Source organism: Podarcis tiliguerta (genome assembly GCF_965153285.1).
Source record: "Podarcis tiliguerta genome assembly, chromosome: Z".
Taxonomy (NCBI): Eukaryota; Metazoa; Chordata; class Lepidosauria; order Squamata; family Lacertidae; genus Podarcis; species Podarcis tiliguerta.
The window spans coordinates 30,919,937-30,932,990 of NC_139553.1; the positions used below are offsets into that span (position 1 = coordinate 30,919,937).

Genomic DNA, 13,054 nt, shown 5'->3' on the forward strand with positions numbered 1-13,054 from the left:
CAGCGGCCAAGTGTGGGCAATGGGCAAAGGGGGTGGAGGGGACCAGCAGCCACTGCTGCTGCTGCTGCCTCCTAGTGGAGCAACTGAGTCATTTTTTACTCTGTGGCTTTTTTTCACGGATGTCCACGGGGGGGGGGGGCAGTCAGCTGTGCTGTGCTTGGAGCCCCGTTTTCTCCCGTTTTGTTCCCTGGAGACCCCTCTCCCCCCCAAAAAAAACCCCCAGATGTCCCTGGAGGCCCTACTGGGCTGCCTCTGCTGCCTATTTGCTTCTGTCTCTCTCCTGCTGCTGCTCAGCAGAGCCAAGGCAGAGCCTTGCATGGGGGGCGGGGGTGATGGCAGGCAGTCACAAAAAATGGGGTTGGCAAAGGTGTTGCTTGGCTTTCCCAGAGAATTCTTCCCTTTGTGTTATCCCCCCCCCCTTCTCGTTATTATTTATTGCATACATATCCCACCTTCATCTCCAAGGAGCTCAAGGGCTTCCACTGAAATGAGGCTGCATTTTAAGTTGTACTTTAATCCTGCTTTTAAGTTGTATTTTAATTAATTGTTTTTGTACTTGATGTTAGCTGCCCTGAGCCTGGTCTTGGCCAGGTAAGGGGGGTATAAATAAAACTAAATAAATAAATGAAATAAATAAGGTGGCTCCATGATCCTCTCCTCATTCAGCCCTGTGAGGTAGGCATAGGCTGAGAGGCAGCTCCCGGCCCAAGGTTACCCCTGTGAGTTTTTTTGGCCCAGAGGGGATTTGAACCCTCTCATGTCCTGGACCCACACTCTAACCACTACATCACACTGTTGCGTCTTCCCCTAGCTTGTTCAATGGTCTGGGCCCAAACCTCACCTAGAGGCAGGAGGTGATAAAGTAAAAGTGACTCCGCCACCTCGTTTCACACACCCTGGGGCAGTTGCTGCTGCCCTTCCTCCTGCCTTTTGCCACTGGCACGGCTGCCCACAAGGAGGCAGAGGACAGTGGCACTGAGCAGAAGGGGAACAGGGACGGCTGACCAGCAGTAGGCGGGGAACAGGGAACAAGTGTATGGAGTGCCAGTTTTACTGTAAGGACTGGTCAACTTCTGCCAGCTCATTGTCCCACATGGAAGTGCTCCTGTAGATGCTGAGGTCGTTCGCAGAGCCTCTTTGCTGCTGTAACCACTGCTATGTAACCACCGCCTTGCCCATTCCCGCAGGGTCCCATTTGCACCCCTGCTCAGTTCACCCAGGATTTTGCATGTTTGGGAGAAGGAAAGTGAACAGGCAGCAATGAGGAGGGAGAGGAGGACCTGCTCTGTGCAGGAGAATGGCAGTCTGATGATGGCAATGGCCTATGACCAGGACCAGCCCAAGACATTTCGGTACATGAGGTGAACCACAAAATGGAGCTTCCCCTCCTTGCCAGGGAGTTTCTATGCAACACACACAACGTGACAAGCTGTATGTAACTATATAATTTTTAAAAAAATTCTTTTTAATTCTTTTAAAAATACGATTCAACATATCATATCATTGACCAGAAGATACAATTCTTATATCCATCTTTTAAGAATTCTGGCGTTCTTTGTATGCAAGTTTCAGACAAAAGTGCTAAGTCCTTTGTCTTACACCTGCATACAAGGAACGCCAGAAATCTTAAAAGCATCTTCACATGGAACATTAGAAGATTGATATAAGAATTCCACATAGTGGATATTGCTAATGTAAGAACTAAATAGATTGTACCTCCTGGTCAATCTGCTGGACTCTAATTTCTTATAATATGTTTTGTTTGTATGATAAGTCAGTCTACAGAACCACATGTTTTGATATGATATGTTGAATCGTATTTTAAAAAGAATTTTAAAAAAGAATTTATATAGTTACATACAGCCTGTCACGTTGTGTGTGTTGTTTAGTTTTGCATTTACGTGACAAAGTGTTTGGTCGTGTTTTGAAGGGAGTTTCTATGGCCTATGTTATTGACAACCAGTCTGGGATTGCTTTTCGGCAAAAACAGAATGCAAACACTGAAGCAAACACGAAACGAAAAAATGTCCCGGGAACACTGGAGCAACGACAACCAAAAAGTGCCTCCGATTACGCCGGCTTCGCCAGATCCTTACATTTTAACGCTAACTCCCTATGCCTGTCCCGCAGCTCCTGCCCCGCACATGGAGGAACCTAACAGCTGCTGTCAAGAACCGGAATCCGATATGCAGAGACTGCAGCCCCTTGAGCTGAGCGGCCAACTAACTCCAAAGAGCCCTACAATCCTCGATCTACATAGGGGGCGGGATTACAGCCAGGCGTTCCTTCCTGCCCCCGTGGGATGGCCGCCATGTGCGGGGCACGGACAGAAATGCCATACGGTGGAACGCCCCTCACCCTCGTTTTGTCTCTAAGCCATGGTCGCACGAACGGTTAAAATAGCAACCGGACGTGACTTAACAGTTTTATTATGACTTTCCTCTTTGCTTCTCCCAAAAGAGTTATTTTCCTGAGACCACTCCGCTCCGCGCACTCTATGGTCGTGGGTTCCTCCTCCTGCAGGGGCGGAGCGGTCTTCTAGCTGGCGGTGCGGATACCTTTGAAGGTAAGGGATGCTGAGCTGAAAGGGGGGGGGGGCGTGTGCGCGCAGCAGTGAAGGGGAAAGGGGAGCTGGGGTGGGGAGGGGGGTGCAGAACTTCGGAAGCATTCGTCGGGGTGCCTTTTATTGCGCTTAATTGAGACCGCTCGCCGGTAGGACATGTGAGCCCCCAGGAGAAAGTGCCTCTGAACACGCCCAGAGTGCATTTCCCACGCCGAAAAAAAGTCACAACTCATAAGGGATTAAGGGGGGGGGGAGAGAGAGAGAGAGAGAGAGAGAAAAGGGCAGCTGGTGTAGAGAGCGCCGTGCGTGTTTGTTCAGTTTCCTCAGAAGTCCTATTGTCAGTCACTGAGGGTTACTCCTGAGTAAGTGGCAGAATTGCAGCCCATAGGCAGACAGCGCTCTACGCCCCCCCCCCACCGCCACTTGTTTAGATATGGAATAGTGGTATCTTTTGATGGGTTTTACGGGGGTGGGAGTTTAATTAACGTAAATTCAAAAGTACAAAGAAGAAAGCATAATCATAGGAGCAGTGCAGAGATAGTATTTTCCAAATAAATAGATAGCAGACAATGAGGGGAAATAAAGGCAGAAAAACACATCATGAAAGCCAAATTTCATGACTTGGTGGCATGTTTGTATAGCTGAATCTGGCACAAAAAAATCAAATCCTACTAAACCTGTTGCTTGATTCTCAAAAGGAATGCTGAGATGTCGCTCCTGGGGCATATATAGATGGAAGGGTTTGCCCTGGGGAAGCTCTCCCTTGCAAATCTAACGGATGTACTCATGTTTTTATTAGCATCAAATACGTTCCCCACAATGAATCTGCTTGGCATGAATAATGCTCCCTCTGTTCCTCCTCTACTGCTGTCTCCAATGCAAGTCAGAACTGGGAAAGGAGGGGTTTTTTTTTGTCATTTGTTCAAGTTGTGGGCTATATGTTTATGGTATATTGTCAGGGGCCACACAAAGAGATTGGCTGAGGTGCCTCTGCACTCATGTATGCTAACGACTTGTGTAGTCCATATTTGTTTAACGGAGTAGCCATGCTCCCCTCCTGACTTATTTTCAACGGAAATAAATATGTATAACTCTTTCTGCTATGTGCCTTGGCTCTAACAAAATGTCATTTCTACCAGCATTTCACTAGGACGTTTTGTGCAAGTGGAATACAGTGGTACCTCAGGTTACAGACGCTTCAGTTTACAGACTCCACTAACCCAGAAATAGTACCTCGGGTTAAGAGCTTTGCTTCAGGATGAGAACAGAAATCGTGTGGCGGCAGCGGGAGACCCCATTGGCTAAAATGGTGCCTCAGATTAAGAATGGACCTCCAGAACAAATTAAGTTCTTAACCCGAGGTACCACTGTACTCACTTTGACTACTGCAAAAACCTGTTTGCTTCAGCCTAGCATTCCACAAGCAGCTCTTATGTCTTCCTCTCTAATACATTTGACACTATTCTTTCCCTTCCACTCTTTTCCATCTGCATATAAGGAACTGCTGGGTGCTAAGAACCACGACCTGCTAGCTTTCTACTGCATTAAGGCATATGGCACAACTCTGATGCGGAGAAGAACATGACAGATGTTGGGTTATGGCTCTTTAAGATTTGAACAAAGGTCTTTTGTGGGCTTCCTTCCTAGCACCTTTTAATCTGGTAACTCAGGAATTGGACTAGAATCATTTGTGTGCAGCATGCATCTCCCATCACTGAAATAGCCTTTGCCACATCTGAATGATTTATTCCTTGTTTTCCCTGATTTCCAAGCCATTATCCCACTCTTCATACCAGGGATAGGGTATTGGCAAAACCTATTGGTGTTTCACAACTTTCTGACTAGTTGCAAGACCTTAGCCAGACCTAGCAGAGTACACGCAGAATCCATGGAAGCAATTGGCAACTTGGCTGCAGACAGGATAGACGAAGCAGGAACCAGGAACTTATAGTTACTGTATTTTTTGCTCTATAAGACTCACTTTTTCCCTCCTAAAAAGTAAGGGGAAATGTGTGTGCGTCTTATGTAGCGAATGCAGACTGCGCAGCTATCACAAAAGCCAGAACAGCAAGAGGGATTGCTGCTTTTACTGCGCAGCGATCCCTCTTGCTGTTCTGGCTTCTGAGATTCAGAATATTTTTTTTCTTGTTTTCCTCCTCCAAAAACTAGGTGCGTCTTGTGGTCTGGTGCGTCTTATAGAGCGAAAAATACGGGTGTTTATTATATACAGTGGACTATTTACAGGAACAGAACACAGCTCTTTAGCTAGCTCTCTCATACACGACTCACAACTCCTACACTGACTGACACACTGAACTCCAAAACTCTCAACTACCAGTTAGTAGGCCATTAATTATCACTCCCTTGAGAGAGCTTGACCAATCAGGGAGCGGTCTCAATGCCTCTGTTATCTCCAGGCAGACTTACTTCTTCAGATTGCCTTCTGGCTGTCTGCCAAACCTTAATTGGCTCTGTGTGAGTATCTGCACGTACATAGTTTCCCAACATAGGGAACCTCCAGATCAGGGGTGCAAAACCTGAGACCCTCCAGATGTTGGACTACACCTCTCATCATCCCTGATCACTGGCTAGGCTGGCTGGGGTTAATGGGAGTTGTAGTCCAGAAACATCTGGAATGCCACAGGTTGTGCACCCCTGATCTGGATGAGTAACTGTTGAAATAAAAATATCTGGCTTCTAGCAAGAAGGCAACTTAATGTCCCATGAACAGGAAAGGACATTAAGTTGCCTTCTTGCTAGAAGTACCCAACGTGGTGCCCTCCAGGTGTTGTTGGACTACAACTCCCATCATCCCTGATTAATGGCAGTGCTTGGTAGGACTGATGGGAATTGGAGTTCAACAACTTCTGAAGGGTACCATGTTGGCTACCCCAAATGGCTTTGCGGTTTTATTACAATTAAGCAGTATATATACAGTGTGTAAAAATAAACTACAGGCAGCAACTGTTTCAGGCATGCCCAATTGACGCACAACTGTGCACGCAAGCATCATGCTGGCTCACACTTGCTCTGCCGACGCCAGTGGGGGTCAGGAAAGGAACCCCCGTGCAAAATGGTGGTTGCCTGTAACAATTGGAAAGTGTGTTTGAAGTTGCCAGAGAAGGGATGTCAGGCAGGAACAAAGACTTGCCTGGCTTTTTTTGTTTGTCTGGCACATAATTTTTTTGAACTGCTGAAGCACCTGGAAGTAAATCTGAGCTCTGCTGAATGTTACATGGCTTTTAGTGTCACTGTGAGTCAGTCCAGACTTACTGGCCTGATCCTAATGTAGCTTCTCTGTGCTCTGCAGGTGCCTTGCCATCTGCTAAGTTATCAGTGTACCCTTCTATCATCTTAGCTGTGGCTTGCTTTAACTGCAGAGCAGAACAGAGTGTACACAGCCCTCCCCAACCCTGGAGCCATCCAAATGTCCTGGAATCCAACTCCCATCGGCCCCAGCAAACATGGTCCAGAGCTGTAGTCCAAAACACCTGGAAGGTCCCAGGTTGTGAAAGCTTGTGGCTAAACCACCTCGTCATAGTTTACCTGCCCCTCCATTGCTATAAGAGGACTCCCCATCCTGATTACACTTTGACAAACCTTGATCATGCATCCACAAGTTAGGCAGAAGGTCCCAGGTTCAAACCCTGGCATTTCCAGGTGAGTTTGGGAGCCCCTTCTGTCTGAAACCCTCTTCCAGTCAGTGTAGAGAATATTGAGCTAGATGGACAAATGGTCTAAGACAGTTTCCTATATTCCTAAATCCTCTAGGCATTGCTAGATAACTTCTGTGTTCCATGAAGTATTTAACACACTGCTGGTACTAAATAAACTTCTTGTAATACATGATGACATGTTAATCTTCTTGGCATGGTTTTCTTTTGCCATCAGTCCATGGCTGGGTTTTTAAATTTTGTATATGTGTAATGAGGAGTGAAGAATCTCTAATCTTGCTGATGTTATTGGACTCCCAACTCTCATCAACCTGAACCATCATGGCAGTCAGTGATTTGAGGCAGGAAAATTCCAGTGCTTTTCCCCCCTGCCGAAAATTGTGTTTCATAAGTTCATTAGTAACAATGGATAATATTAGGCAAAATTGGCAGCTCCAGAGCTGTAATTACTGTTTTTCAGGTGATTATCCCTAGCAAATTTGTGAGTCAGCATATCACACACAGTTCTTTGGGTTGCTAAAGCTTATTAGTGTGTCAATGGCTTTCAGTACTTTGGTAGTTTTTAAACAATGTAAAGGAAACCCTTGCTATTGTCATTTCATTTTCACAAACATTCCACTAAAACATACTCCAAAATGTAACATTTAAACTGCATTAAGTAAGCTTTCAATTTACCCTTCAGATGTTTGAGGTCAAATGCTTTTGGTGCATCCCGACAAAAGACTGGCGCAGAGTACTTTTTGAAATCTTTGCTTACTAAATACAGTTAAAATAAACATGGTGAATTTGACTGCTTGTTGATGGCATCGGAAAATTTTCTGATATGAACCAAAAAAAATTGTAAATCACTCAAATCAGTCCATGCAAATTAGCCTGATTTACCTAGGTGGTTCCCCGGCAATTTTCCAATTGATATTTTTTTTTGGGGGGGGGGCAAGTTGTCCATCACTAGTTGTGTGCTGTCAGCCATCCAAACATCTGAACCCTTCATGATGGAACAGCAGTTCAACAGTAACTGGATGGTGTCACCTATGCTTGCAAACGTAATAAGTTTGGCTCTTCAGTTCTCTAGTAAAAGCACCCATAGGTTTTACTTGTTTATTCATTTTGATACCTATGCCTAACCTAACAACTTACAAAACAGTTTGAAGACTAATAAACACAGAAAGGGAGCCATTAAATGTTGAAATACGAGAGAGAGAGAGAGAGAGAGAGAGAGACCAAAATAATTTAACCATAGCAGTGAAAACCACTTTGGAAAATGAGCAACCACTTGTAGCTCAAAAGCTGCCCTAAAAAGGAAAGTTGTGGTCTCCAGGATCCGTGAAATGTTGAGGGTCAGTTTAAAGATTACATTAAAGGGGAAGGCACTGGCTTGCTTAAGCCCCTTTCATGGGTGTGGCCATCCAAACCTCTTGATCTGGCCCTTAAGATTCGCCTCAGGCCACACCCCTTACCAGCCCTACTCTGCACTCTTTTCCCTGACTGAAACTTGCTCAGTTGGATAAAGGTTGAAGAGATGTGAGCGGTGTAGAAACCTCGGACGTGTGGCTGGAACGTACCAGCCACACAAGAAGTCAATTCTGTTGCTGTGCCTGCTTTTGCTTCTGAACCTACCCAGCACTGGTCGCCCTCAAGGGAGGGCCAGTCTTGCTCTGTGGATAAAGGTTCCCCTTCCACCTACCTTAACATCTGATACAGGATGAACCAAAAGTAAGTGTACAGGTACTGCTTTGGAATCTACTTTCTTTGTTCTCATCATTCACAATATCAGCAAAGAAAAAAAATCATTCGTTTTTCTGAAAAGTATACCTACTTTTGGGCTACCCTGTAGTATCTCACAGGAAGGTATGAAATGTGAGCTGAGTGGAACCCTCACCTACAAAGCGCCTTTGGAGTGGAGGTGGGCGCATGCATCTATGTTAGTATATACTGCAGTGTTGTTGTAGTTTTGCAGCAGCCCAGTTGTTATACAATATGATCGTATCTTATGCACATTTAACTTGTGCAATTTTAACCATGTGCAGTTGAAATTTCACATTTTAAGTGCAAGAAAATCTGAGAGCTTCCAATCTCTTTTTGTGCAGGATTTGTTTTGTTTCTTCGTTTTGCCTTGCTGGAGAAGCAAGGCCCTCTCTATGCGCCTGGTCTAGGATGCTCTTGCAAGAGAGTGCAGGAACTTGGATTTCAGTGACAAACCTGGGGGGTCTCAAATTTCAGCAGATCCTATGTGGGATGCCAAAATTTGACAAATACCCCCCCTTCCATTCTGCATCATAGTCACAGCACCCTTGATGGTCTGCAGCCAGTTTAACTGAACCAGCCATACTACCCTAAATTTGCCTCTGCAGATAGCCTTACGAGGACATATTGGCAGAGAGATGGGGAAACCAGTTTGGAAAGGAGCTTTCAAGCTTTCTGCTTGGTTAGGGGTGTAAATCTTTTGGTAAGCAAGCTCCAGAAGCCTCAGGTTGCTTGTGCAAGGATAGTTGGTTCCAAGTGTTTGAGTATATGTGTTTTTATTTATATGTGGAACTCTTGGAACCTATCATGCTGTATCTCTATTTTTTGTAGTCACAGCATCCTCTGTGCAAACAGAGCAAAAAGCCTCTCTGGAGACCTGAAGTCACCATGGCCTTCCTTTTATTTTATTTCATTTTTTTCCCTTGGAAAGCACAGCTCTTTGCTTTGCTTGCTTTGCTTTTTCAATTTTTTTTTTAAAAAAGCACCAGTAAGCTGCCTTGACCTCTGACCAACTTCAGGGAGGGGATATACTGGTAGCTGAAGGACTGTTTCCCCCTCCTTAGATCATCACAGGGAAGCTGTTCTGTTGCTCAGCAGCTTCCCACGGGCTGCAGCTGCACTTGGTTGGAATGAGCTGCGGATTTCATCCTGCTTATGTTCAGCTGAAGCTCAGAGGTAAACTTTGCTTGACGACAAAGTAATTGCTCAGCCTTTCCCTAAAAAACAAGGAAGTGTTCAGGGGTGTTGAGGATAACAGAAAATTTACCTCTGAACTGTTTCTGTTACCAGCTGGTCATTGTAAGAGCCATGGTTGTTCCCCTTGATTTCTAATTCTAAATTTAATTTGGCAATTTTATTTGCTTAGCTGTGTATATGTTTGTGCATTGTACGCAAATTGCCATGATTGGTGGCTGATGCAAATTTCCATCGTTGATCTCTGTGTGTCTGCCAGCCTTTGGCTCCTTAACCATGTTGCATTATTGTAAAGGTTAAAGGTGCATGCAAAATCTCTGGATGTGAGCCACGAGCACCTGGGATCAGTGCCAGCTGGTAATCACTGGACCTGGTGGGGGTAGCCAAGGGGTCGCCGGACGTGTGGTCATTTAGTTCTGCTTTTCTCCCCATTTTCCTCCCTTGCAAAGATACTGTGGGCATTTAAGCAGTGCAGGAGTAAAAATAATGGTTGGGCTCTGCCCCATCTTGCCCTGGTAACCAGCCTCTCATGCATGGAATTGAATATACAGAATCGCTTGGACTGATTAGATCAAGGGCTGTGAGCCCTTTAGCTGTGAAATATATTCAGTCTGTCTCTGGCAACCTTTGATACTGGAACGGGAAAGGTGACAGAGACTGTGTGTGGGGAAGGAGATAACAGCTTTTAACTCCAGGCTCTTGGCAACCCAGGAGAGTCTTGTTGGCAGGTTTGTTGGAGCAAGCATAGGTTTGTAACAACTTTCTGTTCAGTTTCTGCATACGCATTCATGCCAGTTAGGCTCTTGGAATTACAGTCATTCAAATTTCTCATTGATGCTTAGAGAAACTTCATGTCGAAATGAGCAATTCCACTCTTCAGGTTTGTTTTTCTCTCTTGAGCTGCTTTCTAGGAATCAAAAGTGGGGATCTAAGAGCTAATTCTGCAGTTGATGGTACTGAGTGGTCTGTTGGTTGTTCCTCTCTTGATTTAACACAAGGATCATATTTTTCTCTGTGTTTTATGTTTGCATTTTATCAATGTGTGAATTAGTTTCTTCTCCCTTTGGAAAGAGTTTTGGGAGCAAATGCATTAGGAGAACATAGCAAAAGTGGTTTTTCTTGCTGACTTTAATTAAAGGGCCTTTTTTATCAGACAAACTTAAGTTGGCATTGGGAAAAAATGCAAGCTTTTGCATTTCACAGCGCTCTTGGTTAAACAAAACAAAAAAAGGTGCAGAACCTCGGCAATAGAAAGCAAGTGGTTGAAAAATATGTCTTTGCTGCCAACAGGCAATTCACCTGAAACTCGAAAGTTTGCAACTTCTTGTAGCAGTGAAATCAGTCTGATAAAAGTATATTATCTCCCCTGCTTTATGCTTTGAGAGCAGCATCATAGCCACAGTCTAGCAGGTAACCACTCATTGATAATGTGAGGGTCTCAAAGGGTCAGCTGCAGCTATTAAGAATCATTCTTGCTAACTTACCTGTTGATGATAAATGTGAACTCTGATGTCTATGTTATGTTCTTCATGTGAATTGCTTCACAGTATCTTCTTTGTCAACTCTCTTTAAAAAGCTGTAATAGGAAACTGACTTGTATACAGTTGAACCCTAGGTCTGTCTAGCTTGGTTTTGTCTGCACTAACTGGCAGCTGCTCTCCAGGGTTTCAGGCAGGAAACCTGTCTGGGGATATCAGGGCTTGAATGTAAAATGCAAATGATGCATCTACCACTGAGCTGCCTGTTACACTATGAACGCAGGGAGCTTCCTTATACTGTACATTGGTTCATCTAGCTGACTTGCAGTGTGGATCTCAGGGTTTCAGGCAGGGAATTTTTCTCAGCCATACCAAGAGATGCTGGGAATTGAACCCAGTTTGTTGTTTTGGTCTGTTTAACCTGGTTCTATTGTTCTAGTGGTGCTGTGCCAACAATGCATATTGTAAACTGCCCCGTGATCCTCAGATGAAGGGCGGTATAGAAATTTAATAAACAACAACGAAATTATAATACGGATAAGATTAAAATGCTGGGAATTGCAGCTGGCCATTGAATGTACCTAGGATTGAAGTTCTCAGTAGATGAAAGGAGGGTTGGGAAATAATATATAATGAAATGAAAAAAATGTTTAGATACTCATTTAGGAAAACACCAGAAGGTTTTCTTTTGGGAATAGTACCAGGAAGCCTAAAGGAAGAAGATAAGACCTTATATTTATACGCAACAGTAGCAGCAAGGTTATTGATTGCGAAGAACTGGAAAAGTGGTATAATACCGACAAAAACAGAGTGGCTTGTCAAATTATTGGAGTATTACAATATATCCAAAACAATGGAAGAAATTGGAAGGTGTTTAAAAGATACTTGCAAAATCATATCGAAAAATCAGAACTCCTATTAGAATAAACAAGTTCCATTTCAAATACTGAAATATCAAATAAGATGGATAACAATGTGTAATAGAAAAAGAAGTATGAAATTAGGCTAAAGGTGTGTGAAAGAAAGTAATAGAAGTGGAAAGAAATTGTATTTGAGTAGATTGGAAGTCAAACCCAAAGGTGGGGTGAGGGGTGGTGGATGGTGATGGGGAAAGGAATTATTTGTGGGATTGAGTGTAAGTATGTTTGAACACTTTTAAGGATTGTATGAAATGTATGTTTGTATGCTTGTATATGTGTATTAATGATGAACTATTTTAACAATAAAAACTTTAAAAAAAGAAATCTATTTGTATAACAATAAAAAAAGAAAAGAAAAAGAAAGGAGGGTTGGCCCACCCATGAGGCAAGATGAGGTGACCACCTCAGGCGGCAGAATCCACAGGGGCAGCGGATCCAACCTTCAATGAATGCATTGCTCACTGTTGCTGCGACTGCAGTCCCCCCTTGTTCCCAGTGTAGATCTTTGTGTTCATCTCAAGTGCCAAAACGTCTTGAACCAGCCTTGGATGAAATGAATGTTTAGACCCTGCTGAACCTTACATCTCATGCTAGCACGGTCACAAAACAATTGCTGTGAGAATGGTTGAATTAGTGCTCTGGGTCCTGCTTTTGGAGTTTTTCTACAGTTATGAGCAACTTTCTGCAGCCCTCCTTCCCTCCTTCTCTTGTGTTTTCTTTCCATCACTGCCATACCAGTTCTGTTTTTTGCCTTGAGCTGAGATATAAAGTCAGTTGCATAACTTTGTGAAATACCGCCATAAAGATTAGAATACCTACTTGACCTCTCTGTTGTGTGACCTAAACCAGTAGTCAAGTAAGGATGCTGCTGGCATTGAGAAATCCCTGCTTGGTTGTCACTAGGATTTGGGAAGAGTGGGGGTGCTCTTGCAGGTAGGGACACCACATATGAGAACTTGGGAAGCTGCTTTACCCCAAGCCAGGCTATTGATCCACCTAACTCAGTGTTGTCTGTACTGACTGGCAGTAGCTCTCAAGGGTTTCAGACAGGAATCTTTCCCCGCCTTACTTGGAGATGATGGAGATTGACACCTTCTGTATGAAAAGCATGTGTTTAACCACTGGGCTATAATCTGTTCCCCTCTTACTGAGATCCTGTACAGCTCTGTCAGTCAGAATAGGCAATACTGAACTATATGAATAAGTACTCTGACTTGATAATCTGACAACCCTCTTTGTTCCTAAATCCAGGTGCTTAAGCAGGTGCTTATTTGCAGCCAATCTCTACTCAATCATGTCTCCCAGCAGATCAAGTTAGCAGGACGTGTGCTGCTGTGCCACACCATGGTTCCTAGCATATAATTGCCAGATGCAGAGGACTGATTGATTACAGCAGGCCATTTACGTGACTGTTGCCAGCAAAAGACCCAAGAATTACTGGCCTAATTCTCTTTCCTGCTGTCATCACACAACCTAGCAGCT

General features: G+C 44.1%; 1 protein-coding gene across 2 annotated transcripts in view; it reads left to right on the forward strand.

Moving 5' to 3' along the window:
• Positions 1-2,217: 2,217 nt before the first annotated feature.
• Positions 2,218-13,054, forward strand: part of TMLHE (trimethyllysine hydroxylase, epsilon) — a 29,130-nt gene continuing 18,293 nt past the window's right edge. The window contains exon 1 of one of the 2 annotated variants that reach the window (XM_083424249.1): positions 2,218-2,566. The gene's annotated coding sequence lies outside the window, so the exon portion shown is untranslated. Of the gene's footprint in view, positions 2,567-8,833; positions 9,157-13,054 lie in introns of those variants that run through there. The other variant, XM_083424250.1, reaches the window with a different exon arrangement.